Genomic DNA, 13,097 nt, shown 5'->3' on the forward strand with positions numbered 1-13,097 from the left:
GTGTCTCCGACGTGCGCCCTCCTAGTACATTCCACCTTTCCTTTCATGTCGTTGTTTGATGCTAGGGTGCATTGCCGGCACGGTAGCCAGCCCGTGTGGTGGGGTTGCTATGTACCCTTTTGGTTGAGCGCCCTGAACACACAGGGATCACACTTCTGATAGCTGAGCTGTGACCTCCTCATGCATGCCTTGGAGTGGTTGCTCGTCATCCTGGGGCATCGGAACTCCCGGCAATGGCCAACGTGCCAGACGGACCTTGCTGTGGCTGGGTGGCGCCCGTGAGGAGTGCCCCTGTTTGGAGTGGGTGGTATCAGGGCGGACTCTATGCAGATGAAACGCATACGGGTCCAAAACTCTGGCCATTCTTCTGCAGCCGTCTCTCTGCGTGGTACTGATTCCTCAAGTGCTGCTTCCCTTGCCCCTTCGGCATTCCCTTCCATGGCTACCCCTTGGGAAGAGGGTCAGGCCCGTCGTCTAGGGGCAAAACCTTTCCCCCGTTATCTAGTTTGCACCAGGACTGATGGAAATACTTTCACCAGTGTCAAACCTTTCTTTGGGGAACACATTGCAGACAAGTTCGGCGAAGTGGACTCCCTGAGCAAGATTCGGTCGGGTTTGTTGCTGATAAAAACTGGTTCAGCTGCCCAATCTGCGGCCCTTCGTGCCTGTACACATCTTGGCACAATTCCTGTGTCCATTACCCCTCACGTCTCTAAATATGGTACAAGGTGTGATTTTTTTTTCACAGGGACCTCATCCTTCAAACTGATGAGGAACTTTGGGACAATCTCAGATGGCGGTGTGTTCAATTCGTTCGGCGTGTTCAGAAGGGTCCTAAGGATAACCGTATTGATGCTGGTGCCTTTATCCTGGCCTTTGAAGGGGATACCCTTCCTGAGGTAGTTATTATGGTCTATTGCTGTGATGTGAAGCCGTACATCCCAACTCCTATGCGGTGTTTTAAGTGCTTGCGTTTTGGCCACATGTCTTCTCGCTGTTCTCAGGACCCACTCTGTGGTGACTGTGGACGTCCACTCCATGAGGGGAGTCCCTGTGTTCCCCCTCCTGTATGTGTAAATTATCATGGTAGTGATTCTCCACGTTCACCAGATTGCCCAGTATATAAGAAAGAAAAAAAGATACAGGAGTATAAGTCCCTCGATCGTTTAAGCTACACAGAGGCCCGTAAGAAATATGCAGGACTGCACCCTGTGTCCATGACATCTAGTTAGGCCTTGGTTACATCTTCACCCCTTCCTCCCCCTTCCTTACCCCCATCCCGGACCCCTCTCCTCCCCCTCCCCTGCGGCTCCCACACCTTCTCCTCTGGGCGCTGCTCCCCCTCCCCAGCCGGAGGAGTGTTTCACTCCTTCGGCGTCCGCCGGTCAAGGGCGCCTCTCTCGGGATGCCCCTTCCCAGCACCTTCCAGGTCAAAGGTCTGCTGCCACACGGCGACCGCGAGACCCGCGGGCTGTTGGCCCCCAGGTCGCCCGGTCTCATTCTGTTCCTGATATTGCTGCAGTTGGCTTCTTTATGCCACACAGCCCTCCTCGATCTCAGCCTGAAAAGAAGAAACATAAGTCCCGGGACAAAGAGCCTCTGGTGTCACCGGAGGTCCCTTCCCCGACTTCACAACCGGATTCTGACCTGTCGTTCATGGATGTCGCCCCTTCCTTGTCGGTGACGGGTGGGGACCCGGCGGTATGACTGGCTTTAGCGTGTTCAGCCCTCATTTAAACCATCATTCTGTGGTTCTCCAATGGAATTGTAATGGCTACTATCGTCACCTTCCGGAATTGAAATCCCTTCTTTCTTCCTACTCTGCAGCTTGTGTGGTTCTCCAGGAATCTCATTTTACTGACGCTCTCTCACCGACCCTCGTGGTTTCCGTGTTTTCTGTCGAAATCGGGTCGGACCCTTGCGGGCTTCTGGTGGCGTTTGTACGTTGGTCCGTACAGACATTGCTAGCACGTGGATTCCTCGCCAAACTACATTGGAAGCGGTTGCTGTTAGGGTCCACCTGGACTTCGAGGTCACGGTTTGCAATCTTTATCTCCCTCCTGACAGGCCTCTTACACCTGCTGCCTTAACCACCCTTCTTCAGCAACTTCCTCCTCCCTTCCTCCTCCTTGGGGATTTTAATGCTCATCATCCTTTGTGGGGCAGTGCATCTCGACGAGGTCAATTTATTGCAGACCACGACCTGTGCCTTCTTAATGATGGCTCCCCTACTCATTTCAGTGCCGGTCATGGTACCTTTTCTGCCATTGACCTTTCTTTTTCTTCTCCCTCTCCCCTCCCTTCCTTACACTGGCCGCCACACGACGACCTTTGTGATAGTGACCATTTCCCGTTGATTATCACGCTCCCTCCCCGCTCCCCGATGGACAGGTTACCTCGTTGGTCTTTCCACCGCGCCGATTGGCCTCTACACACTGCACAGGTCGAGTTTTCTCCCTCTTTGTCAGGTTGTATTGATGACGTCCTACATGACGTGTCTGACGCGATTGTTCGCGCTGCTAGCCTTGCTGTCCCGCGCTCATCTGGACCATTTCATCGCCGGCAAGTCCCGTGATGGAGTAAGGCCATTGCCATCCGTGATCGCCGTCGAGCTTTGCAACACTTTAAGAGGCACCCATCCGTAGCCAGCCTTACTACCTTTAAACGCCTTCGCGCTAAAGCCCGTTATTTAATCAAACAGAGCAAGCGGCCCCCCTGCGGGTCCGGGGATTAGAATAGGCCCGAGGTATTCCTGCCTGTCGTAAGAGGCGACTAAAAGGAGTCCATCCCCCTCACGGGGGTAGTTAGCGCCTGCGTCCGGTGACGGACGGTTTCACGACCTATAATCGTGGTCTTTTTGGTTTTTCACTTCTCGTTTCTTCCTTCCTTTTGTTGGTTCCTTTCTTTGCTCTTCTCCACTTCACTGTCTTCCTTACGCTTTCCCTTGACTTCTCCTTGCCTTCTCATTGCCTTTTTCTCCTTGCCTTCTCATTGCCTTTTTCTCCTTGCCTTCTCATTGCCTTTTTCTCCTTGCCTTCTCATTGCCTTCTTCTCCTTGCCTTCTCATTGCCTCCTTCTCCTTGCTTTCTCATTGCCTTCTTCTCCTTGCCTTCTCTGGTCTCCGCCTCGGCGTTTGAGACAGTCTATCCTCTTTCTCCCTCTCTCTTCTTTTTCCTCTTCTTCCTTCCTCCCTGTGCGTGTCTGAAGGCCGACCCACGCGTTGGCATGCGTAGCCGGTGACGGGGTAACGCGTAAGTCCCCGCCCTGGGTAGACATGTAAGGCACGCGCATACCCCCTAGTAAAGGCCAGGCCCGGGGAGGGGTGATTGCCTGAGCTGATACCTTCTGACCATGCGGATTGGTCCCTCCGTCTGTTTCTCGGGAGGTGTGACCTGAGGTGTAAACATTCACCTAAGGTGGGAGTGCCCTCTGAGAGCGTCCCCACAAGGAAGGAGCGCGCCATCGGAGACGCTGGCAATCATGGGGGATTCCTCCGCAATGGATTCTACTCCATCGCTTTCGACTTCGACCCACAAACGGAAACGTGACCAGCCAACAGTGACAAAAGTACTACCGCCTGCCCCACAGTTCCTCGTAGTTTCTCGGTCTGAGGACGGATAGGATTTTTCCTCTGTCAACCCTTTCGTTATTCAGAAGGGCGTAGATGCCATAGCCGGATCTGTCAAATCTTGTACCAGGTTGCGTAACGGTACCTTATTACTAGAAACTGAGAGTGCCTTTCAGGCACAAAAACTGCTTCAGGCCACACTCTTGTACACGTTCCCTGTCCGGGTGGAGGCCCACCGCACTTTGAATTCGTCTCGTGGTGTAGTCTATACTAGCTCTCTCGACGGACTGACTGACGAGGAGCTTCAATCTTTCCCCGCTGAGCAGGGCGTGACGGCTGTCCATCGGGTCATGAAAAAGGTCAACAATGACCTTGTACCGACCTGGACACTTTTCTTAACCTTCGATAGTGTTAAGCTGCCATCGCGCATCAAGGCGGGCTACGAGGTTATTTCTGTTCTCCCCTATGTCCCGACACCTACGCGCTGCTACCAGTGTCAGCATTTCAATCACACTCGACAGTCTTGCTCCAATGCGGCTAAATGTGTCACTTGTGGCAGGGATGCCCATGAGGGTGACTGTCCACCTCCGTCTCCTCGTTGTGTGAACTGTCAGGGTGACCATGCCGCATCCTCCCGCGACTGTCCTGTCTATAAGGAAGAACGCTGTATCCAGGAAATTAGAGTCAAAGAGAAAGTGTCCACCTCGGCTGCTCGCAAGCTATTGGCTAGTAGGAAGCCCACGCTGCTCCCAGCGGGGAAATACAGCACTGTCCTCGCCTCTCCTCGGACTACCCGGGAGGTAGCAACACAGACATGCGATCTGACCTTCAGCACCACGGTCGTCCGTTCGGCCAGTGCTAAGATCGCGCGGTCGACGTCTCCTCTTCCTCCCATCACCCCACACACACCAGCCACTTCCTCAGCTTCTGCTCAGTCGAAGACCCCGAAGTCAGATGCACGGGCCTTCAAGAAGGAACCATCCCGTGCAGACTTCCTCCGTCCCTCGACCTCCCAGCCTTCGACCGGTACTTCCACCAAACGTCCTTCTAAAAAGGCGCATAGGAAGCACAGTTCTCCTTCTCCGCCGCAGCGCCTTTCTTCTCCTGCGCCACCGAGCGGTTGCCGCCCCAGGCCGTCATCCGTTTCGCCTGGCCGCACCGCTGGTAGCCGAACATCTGGCCGTTCACCGGCGGAGGAAGCTCCCCCTCCCGGCCATCCTCCCGAGATGGCCGATGACCCTATAGACCCCATGGACGATGACTGTCCGCCTCCTGCTAGCGGCGGCAGTGCTCGCTCGAAGCCAGGCCCTCAGCGGCCATCGAGGTGACCCCTTCTTTCATCTTCCTTTTCTTCTTACGACGGCACTTATTCACTGGAATATTCGCAGCATTCGCTCCAACCGAGAGGACTTGAAGTTGCTGCTCCGCTTCCATCGTCCGCTCGTCGTAGCCCTCCAGGAAACGAAGCTACGCCCATGCGATCAAATTGCCTTGGCACACTACACCTCTGTGCGTTTTGACCTACCCCCTGTGGTAGGTATCCCCGCTCATGGAGGGGTTATGTTGCTGGTCCGAGATGATATTTACAACGATCCCATCACGTTGCACACCGGCCTGCAGGCAGTTGCCATCTGCATTACTCTCCCCACTTTTACGTTTTCCTTTTGTACCGTTTACGCTCCATCATCATCTGCCGTTACCAGGGCAGACATGATGCAACTTATTGCTCAGCTACCTGCACCATTTTTGTTAACTGGAGACTTCAATGCCCACCATCCTCTTTGGGGCTCTCCAGCATCCTGCCCGAGGGGTTACTTGTTAGCAGACATTTTCAACCAGCTCAATCTTGTCTGCCTCAATACTGGCGCCCCTACTTTTCTTTCCGACACATCTCATACCTATTCCCATTTAGACCTCTCTATATGTACTCCCCAACTTGCACGCCGGTTTGAGTGGTATGCACTTGCTGATACATATTCGAGCGACCACTTCCCGTGTGTTATCCATCTCCTGCAGCATACTCCCTCTCCGTGCTCCTCTCGTTGGACCATCTCCAAGGCAGACTGGGGGCTCTTCTCTTCCAGGGCGACCTTTCAGGATCAAACCTTCACAAGCTGCGATCATCAGGTCGCACACCTCACGGAAGTCATTCTCGCTGCTGCTGAATGTTCCATCCCTCACCCTACTTCTTCTCCACGTCGCGTACCGGTCCCCTGGTGGACCGCAGCATGTAGAGACGCTTTACGTGCTCGTCGACGTGCTTTACGCACCTTTAAACGCCACCATACAGTGGCGAATTGTATTAATTATAAACGATTACGTGCTCAGTGTCGTCGTATTATTAAAGAAAGCAAGAAAGCCAGCTGGGCTGCTTTCACAAGCACCTTCAACAGTTCTACTCCTTCTTCTGTTGTCTGGGGTAGCCTGCGCCGGCTATCTGGCACTAAGGTCCACTCCCCAGTTTCTGGCTTGAAGGTCGCGAATGAAGTCCTTGTGGCCCCTGAGGCTGTCTCCAATGCCTTCGGCCGCTTTTTCGCCGAGGTTTCGAGCTCCGCTCATTACCACCGTGCCTTCCTCCCCCGCAAACAGGCAGAGGTGGCTAGGCCACCCGACTTCCGCTCCTCGAATTGCGAAAGTTATAATGCCCCATTCACCATGCGGGAACTCGAAACCGCACTTGGCCGATCACGGTCCTCCACTCCAGGGCCTGATTCTATTCATATTCAGATGCTGAAGAACCTTTCTCCTGCGGGTAAAGGTTTTCTTCTTCGTACATACAATCGCATCTGGATTGAGGGACATGTTCCCGCATGCTGGCGCGAGTCTATTGTTGTCCCGATTCCTAAGCCGGGGAAGGACAAGCACTTGCCTTCCAGTTATCGACCTATCTCGCTTACCAGCTGTGTCTGTAAAGTGATGGAGCGAATGGTTAACTCTCGATTGGTTTGGCTGCTCGAGTCTCGACGCCTACTTACCAATGTACAATGTGGATTTCGAAGGCGCCGCTCTGCTGTTGACCATCTGGTTACCTCGTCGACCTTCATTATGAATAACTTCTTGCGGAAGCGTCCGACCGCGGCTGTGTTCTTTGATTTGGAGAGGGCTTACGACACCTGTTGGAGGGCGGGCATTCTCCGCACCATGCATACATGGGGCTTTCGCGGTCGCCTCCCTCTTTTTATTCGTTCCTTTTTAATGGATCGACAGTTTCGTGTACGTGTGGGTTCTGTCCTGTCCGACACCTTTCGCCAGGAGAATGGGGTGCCACAGGGCTCAGTTTTGAGCGTCGCTCTCTTCGCCATCGCGATCAATCCAATAATGGATTGCCTCCCAGCTGATGTATCAGGCTCCCTTTTCGTGGACGATTTTACCATCTATTGCAATGCGCAGTGTCCACATGTCCTGGAGTGCTGTCTTCAGCGTTCTCTTGACCGTCTTTACTCCTGGAGTGTCGCCAGTGGCTTACGTTTTTCTGCCGAGAAGACGGTCTGTATTAACTTCTGTCGCTACAAAGAGTTTCTCCCACCGTCCTTACGACTCGGTCCCGTTGCTCTCCCACTCGTGGAGACAATCAAATTTTTAGGCCTTACCTTTGACAGGAAACTTAGCTGGTCTCCACATGTGTCATATTTGGCCGCCCGTTGTACCCGTTCATTAAATGTCCTCCGTGTTCTCAGTGGTATGTCGTGGGGAGCGGATCGAACCGTCCTACTTCGTCTATATCGGTCGATCGTCCGCTCCAAGCTGGATTATGGGAGCTTCGTATACTCCTCTGCATGGCCATCCATCTTACGCCGCCTCGACTCCATACAACATCGGGGTTTACGACTTGCGATCGGAGCATTTTATACCAGTCCCGTAGAGAGTCTTCATGCTGACGCTGGCGAATTGCCACTCACCTACCGGCGCGATATACTGCTTTGTCGGTATTCCTGTCGGCTACTGTCAATGCCCGACCATCCGTCTTATCGTTCCTTTTTTGACGACTCTCTTGACCTTCAATACGGGTTGTATGTCTCTGCCTTGCTACCCCCTGGAGTTCGCTTTCGTCGCCTCCTTCAACACCTTCATTTTTCACTCCCTGCAACCTTTCGAGTGGGCGAGAGCCGCACGCCACCTTGGCTCCAGGCTCAGGTCCGCGTTCACCTCGACCTCAGCTCGCTCCCAAAAGAGGTCACCCCCGGTTCGGTCTACCACTCCCGTTTTTTGGAACTTCGTTCGAAGTTCAACAACATGACTTTCATTTATACAGATGGCTCTAAGACCAATGACGGGGTCGGGTGTTCCATTATTGTCGGGGCACAAAGTTTCCAATACCGGCTCCATGGCCATTGTTCGGTCTTCACAGCTGAGCTCTTTGCCCTCTACCGGGCTGTTCTTTACATCTGCCGCCACCGACATTCTGCTTATGTCATCTGCTAAGATTCCCTGAGCGCCATCCAGAGCCTCAGTGATCCGTACCCGGTTCACCCTTTCGTACACCGGATCCAACGCTCTCTTCATCAGCTGGTGGACGTCGGTACGCCGGTTAGCTTTATGTGGGTTCCTGGCCATGTCGGTATCCCTGGGAACGAAGCTGCAGATGCCGCGGCCAAGGCTGCGGTCCTCCAGCCTCGGACAGCTTCTTGTTGTGTCCCTTCGTCCGATTTTAGCAGGGTCATTTGTCGGCGCGTTGTGTCGCTGTTGCATGCCGATTGGGCTGCACTTACCGACAACAAGCTTAGGGCCTTAAAACCTCTTCCCGTTGCTTGGACGTCCTCCTCACGCCCTTCTCGGCGGGAGGAGGTCGTTTTAGCAAGGTTAATAATTGGACACTGCCGGTTCAGCCATCGCCATTTGCTGACGGCTGCGCCGGCGCCGTTCTGCCCATGTGGGCACTTGCTGACGGTTAGACACATTTTAATGTCCTGTCCAGATCTTAACACACTGCGCCTCGATCTTAACCTGCCTAATACTTCAGATGCCATTTTAGCGGATGACCCACGAGCAGCTGCTCGTGTTCTTTGTTTTATCAATTTGACAAACCTCGCTAAGGACATTTGATGATGTTTTTTAATCCTCTGCTTGTCAGTCTTTTATTGTGTTTTCCCTTTTAGTTGTTGTTGTCCACTTGTGCCTCGCGGTGCATTCTTAGCGTAGTCAGGGCGCTAATGACCATTGAAGTTGTGCGCCCGAAAACCACAAAAAAAAAGAGCAAGCGGATATGTTGGGAACGATTCGTTTCTCCCCTTGGTTCCACTGTCCCTCTGTCACGGGTATGGGCTACACTTCGCTCTCTCCAAGGTTGCCATCGGCAGTCCACCCTCCCAGGCCTTCACCTCCCAGATGACATTTGTACGGACCCATTAGTTCTCGTAGAACAGCTTGCGACCCATTTTGCAGTGGCATCAGCGTCAGCCTCCTATCTAGCTGCTTTCCTTCATCAAAAACAGCAGGCTGAAGCTCTCACCTTATGTTTCACCACTTGTGAGCCAGAATCTTACAACGAACCTTTTAGTGAATGGGTATTTCTTTCTGCTCTACTTTCTTCTCATGATACGGCCCCTGGCCCAGATTCCATTCATAACCAACTGCTTCAACACCTCAGTGCTCCACAACAGCAACATCTTCTTCGGGTGTTTAACCGTATCTGGCTCCAGGGTGACTTCCCTTCTCAGTGGAGGGATAGCATTGTGGTTCCTGTCCTTAAGCCTGGTAAGAACCCCCTATCTGTTCACAGCTATCGGCCAATTAGTTTGACCAATGTTGTTTGTAAGTTACTTGAATGGATGGTAGCCCGTCGCCTCACTTGGGTCCTCGAATCTCGGGATCTATTGTCCCCTTACCAGTGTGGCTTTCGAGAGGGACGATCTCCAATCGATCATTTACTTCACTTGGAATCAGCAGTTCGGCAGGCTTTTTCCCAGCGCCGCCATTTGGTTGCAGTGTTTTTTGACCTTCGCAAGGCCTATGACACGGCCTGGCGCCATCACATCTTACTAACCCTTCATCAGTGGGGTCTTTGGGGCCCACTTCCGATTTTTATCCGCCAGTTCCTGATCCATCGGTCATTCAGAGTTCGAGTTGGTACTGCTTTTAGTTCTCCACGGACCCAGGAGACGGGCATCCCACAGGGTTCTGTCTTGAGTGTCCTTCTTTTCCTCATTGCTATCGATGGACTTGTGGCCTCTGTCGGTCCCTTGGTCGCCCCTGCCCTGTATGTGGATGATTTCTGCATTTGGGTTAGTTCCTCCTCGATGCCATCTGCAGAACGGCAGCTCCAGGTGGCTATACGGCGTGCCTCTGCATGGACCCTCTCACACGGGTTTCAATTCTCTCCTTTAAAATCGCGGGTGGTCCACTTCTGTCGCCGTCCTACGGTCCACCCTGATCCAGAGCTCTATCTCGCTGCACAAAGATTGCCTGTGGTTCCACAGTTTCGTTTCCTAGGTCTTCTTTCCGACAACAAGCTCACTTGGCTGCCCCATATCAGACTCCTGAAGGTAGGATGTTTCCGTAAACTCAATGTCCTTCGCTTCCTTGCCCACTCCTCTTGGGGTGCGGACCGTTCCCTCCTCGTGCTCTAGTTCTGTCACGTTTGGACTATGGTTGTCAAGTTTATGGTTCAGCTGCTCCTTCCACGCTGCACGTGCTGGATCCGGTCCACCATCGTGGTATCCGTTTGGCCATCGGTGCCTACCCTACTAGCCCTGTTGATAGTCTCCTGGTTGAGGCTGGGATCCACCCCCCCTTTCTGTTCGGCGGTCCCAGCTTCTGGTGTCTTATGCCCTTACTATCCGTTCTTCTCCCGCTCATCCTTCCTATTCTATCCTATTCCCAGACCATGGACGTCGCCCGCCTGACTCCCGCCCTCGGGCGGGTTTACCGGTTGGGCTGCGCCTTGCATCTCTTAACCGTGATTTTCGGCTTCCTTCTTTGTCCTGTCTTCCTCGCTCCCTCCCCTCCACCCCTCCTTGGTTAGTTCCTCGGCCTCGAATTCGGATGGATCTCCGCCGCGGTCCGAAAGATTCCATCCCCCCGGTGGTGTTCCGTTCCTTTTTCCGCCAAATTTTAAGGGAGTTTCGGGATGCTGTTGTTTTTTACACTGATGGCTCTAAATCTGCTGATCATGTTGGGTATGCCTTCACGTCCTTTGTTGGAACGGAAAATCATCTACTGCCACCCTCATGTGGGGTGTTTACTGCGGAATTGATGGCAATTTCCCGGGCCCTTACCTTTATTAAACAATCCCAACACAACCGCGTTTTGTTATGTACGGACTCGATGAGTGGCCTTCTTGCTATTGACCGGTGTTTTTCGCGCCATCCCTTGGTCTCTGCCATCCATGACCATCTCGCTGATATTCACCGTGCTGGTTGTTCTATTGACTTCCTTTGGGTCCATGGCCATGTGGGAATCCCGGGTAATGAGCTCGCTGATCGTTTGGCTGGGGGAGCAGTTACTTACCCCCCGTTTTCTGTAACCCCTCCTGCAGCGGATTTACGGCTTCACATCAAATCCCACTTCGAACAGACATGGGCCGATTCTTGGGAGGCTACTCCACTGTCTAATAAACTTCGTGCAATTAAGGTGACACCAGGCCCATGGCGTTCTTCCTTTCACCACTCCCAAAAGGACTCGACCTCACTGTGTCGTCTCCGCATTGGCCATACCAGGCTGACCCATGGTTTTCTTTTGCGTGATGAGTCACCCCCGCTATGTGGTTGTGGAGCCTTCCAGTCTGTGGCCCACATTTTGGTTGAATGCCCCTTCTTTTGGCTCTGCGTGCTTAGTACAGACTCCCCCAACACTTTACCTTTGATGTTGGCTGACGATTCCCGGATGGTCTCTCTGGTTCTCGGTTTCCTCCGGGAGAGTGGTTTTTATTCTCAGTTTCAAGGTTTTTAATCTCTCTCTGGTGTGGGGGCAGGGGGGTGAGTGTGTGGGTGTCTCCAACTGTAAGCAGTGTTCAGAGATTCCCGATTCACCTCCCTGACCAGAATTCTTTTTTCTTCCCCTTTTACTCTGTTATTACCCCCCTTTTTTTTAAGGCTTGGTTAATTTTTCTATTCCCATTCGTACTTTGTGCATTATAGCAGTTGGGTTCGTTTCTCTTGCCAAATTCCCTCATTTGTTTTTTAACAATGACAACGTGACTGCCCTTTTACGTTTTTCCCTTTTTCCGTTTTATTGTTCTGACTTTTCTGAGATGTGCCGATAGCAGAATGGAGTATATCTGAAACAAGGGACTGATGACCTTGCTGTTTGGTCCCTTACACCTCAAACAACCAACCAACCAACCAATCGGTAACTGGCCTGACCTCAGTTAATGAGGTCCTTGTTGATCCTGTGGCTGTCTCCAACGCCTTTGGCCGCTTTTTCGCGGAGGTTTCAAGCTCCGCCCATTACCACCCTGCCTACCTCCCCAGGAAAGAGGCAGAAGAGGCTCGGCGACCTTCATTCCACTCGCTGAATCTGGAAACTTATAATGCCCCGTTTACTATGCGGGAACTCGAACGTGCGCTTGCACTGTCCCGGTCCTCTGCTCCGGGGCCAGATGCCATTCTCCTTCAGATGCTGGCACACCTTTCTCCAGCGGACAGAAGCTTCCTTCTTCATACCTACAATCGCGTCTGGACCGAAGGTCAGGTCCCCATGCGTTGGCGTGACGCTGTTGTTGTTCCTATACCCAAACCCGGGAACGAAAGACACCTTCCTTTTAGTTACCACCCCATTTCTCTTACAAGCTGTGTCTATGAGCATACGATATCTGTTGGAGGACAGGCATCCTCCGCACACTGTTCTCTTGGGGCTTTCGAGGCCGGCTGCCCCTTTTTCTTCGCGAATTTATGGCAGAGCGCACATTTAGGGTGCGGGTGAACACTACTCTCTCCCGTACTTTCTTCCAAGAAAACGGGGTACCCCAGGGCTCCGTGCTGAGTGTTTTACTGTTTGCCATCGCCATTAATCCAATTATGGATTGTCTCCTTCCTGATGTCTCGGGCTCCCTCTTTGTGGACGGTTTTGCGATCTACTACAGCTCTCAACGGACCAGCCTGCTTGAAAGACGTCTTCAAGGATGTCTCGATCGCCTCCACTCGTGGAGCATCGAAACCGGCTTCCGTTTCTCACCCAGTAAGACCGTTAGTGTTAATTTTTGGTGACGTAAGGCGTTTCTTCAGCCCTCCTTACATCTAGGTCCTGTCAACATTCCGTTTTCCGACGTCGCTAAATTCTTGGGTCTTATGTTTGACAGAAAACTGTGCTGGTCCTCCCACGTTTCCTATCTTTCGGCTCGCTGTCTGCGTTCCCTTAACACCCTCCGTGTCCTGAATGGTACCTCCTGGGGAGCGGACCGAGCGGTCCTTCTCCGCCTCTATCGCGCCTTAGTGCGCTCGAAATTGTATTATGGAAGCATTGTCTACTCCTCTGCTCGGCCGTCTATTCTTCGGCGTCTCGACTCTATCCACCACCGTGGATTACGTTTAGTGTCTGGAGCTTTTTACACCAGCCCTGTGGAAAGCCTTTATGCTGAGACTGCTGAACCTCC

Source organism: Schistocerca piceifrons, unplaced genomic scaffold, assembly GCF_021461385.2.
Source record: "Schistocerca piceifrons isolate TAMUIC-IGC-003096 unplaced genomic scaffold, iqSchPice1.1 HiC_scaffold_2341, whole genome shotgun sequence".
In the NCBI taxonomy this organism is placed as follows: domain Eukaryota; kingdom Metazoa; phylum Arthropoda; class Insecta; order Orthoptera; family Acrididae; genus Schistocerca; species Schistocerca piceifrons.